Here is a 1,446-nt window from a genome sequence, read left to right on the forward strand (position 1 = left end):
TTATAGTGATTGAGTGTGTTGAGTCCAAATGAAATTTGATAGCACCACTCTGTTTATGCATCGTAAGCCTTCTAGTCAATGAGGTAGTAGTAATCCCGATATATGAGCCATGTTGACGTGCACAGCCGTCAAAGTGGCAATTAAATTCATATATTACGTGATTACGCCTTAGCACAGAGTTATCTCTAGGACTACAGTTGTTTTTCAGTATTAGGTGAGACGCCTTTTTATTGTTGTAATATATTCGGAGTTTAACTTTATTATTTGGGTTGGTGTGACATTTTTATTGAAGATATGTTTAAGAATAGCTTCATCTACCTTGTATGCAGTTGACATGTGATTTCTGTAATACAAGATGATGTCGTTATCTTGATTGTTGGTACTTGGAAGGTTATTGTGTAGTAATTTGCCTTTAACAACCTTTTCAATAGAATAAGTCTTATATCCATTGTTTACAAGCAGGTTAGTGACTCTTTTTAATTCGGCGTCGCGATTTTCAATATCGGAAAAGTGTGTGAATGCCCGGTTTACAAATGATTTTATTGTGCTGTCTTTAAATTGTTCGGTACATTCACTTTGTCCATTCAAACAAATTCCTGTATTTGTTTCTTTGACATAGACCAAAGTCTTGAATCGTTCTTCGCCACGGGTGACCAACACATCAAGGAAACGTTGTTCCTTTTCAATTTCAATGGTAAATCTTAGTTTTGATTTGTTTAAGGTACCAAGAAGTTGGGTGATTTGTTCAGGATCGTTATAGGAGACAAAGATATCATCAACGTATCTAGCGTAGATATTTGGTTTTAAACTTGCATTGTTTTTGAAGGTCTCATTCTCCATATGTCCTAAGAAGAAACTGGCAAATAGGACGCCAAGTGGAGAACCCATAGCGACACCATCGATTTGCTTGTAAAGTTTGCCTGTGGGGCTGTGGAATGGTGCTTCGGTAGTGCAAATTTGAAAAAGAGACTTCAGTTGTGCTTTCGATATGCTCACTGGAACCATATCTGAGTGGTAAACGGTGTTGATAATTATGTCAATTGTATCATGAATTGGTACATTTGTGAATAATGATTCAACATCCAGAGAGGCAATAAATTTGGATGGTTTATTAACGCTGAGGAGATTAATATACTCACAGGAAGATTGTAGTGTGTAATTGTTTGGAATATATTGGGTTAGAATTTTGTTCAAGAATTTTGCAACAGGGTATGTGACGGTTGTAATTTTGCTAATTTTGCTAATAATTGGACGGATGGGATGATTATTCTTATGCGTTTTTATATTCCCATATAAGTAGCCAGGAGAGTATTCGCCTATAAGTGATGGAAGTTTGTCGTCAGTGATGTGCTTTTTTATTTTCTTAATTATCGTGTTTAGTTTAGTTTTTAGTTGAGGAGTGGGATCTTTTTCGAATACTTAGAACTTTTTTGTATCTTTGAGAAC

The sequence above is a fragment of the Helobdella robusta genome, assembly GCF_000326865.2.
Source record: "Helobdella robusta unplaced genomic scaffold HELROscaffold_4, whole genome shotgun sequence".
Taxonomy (NCBI): Eukaryota; Metazoa; Annelida; class Clitellata; order Rhynchobdellida; family Glossiphoniidae; genus Helobdella; species Helobdella robusta.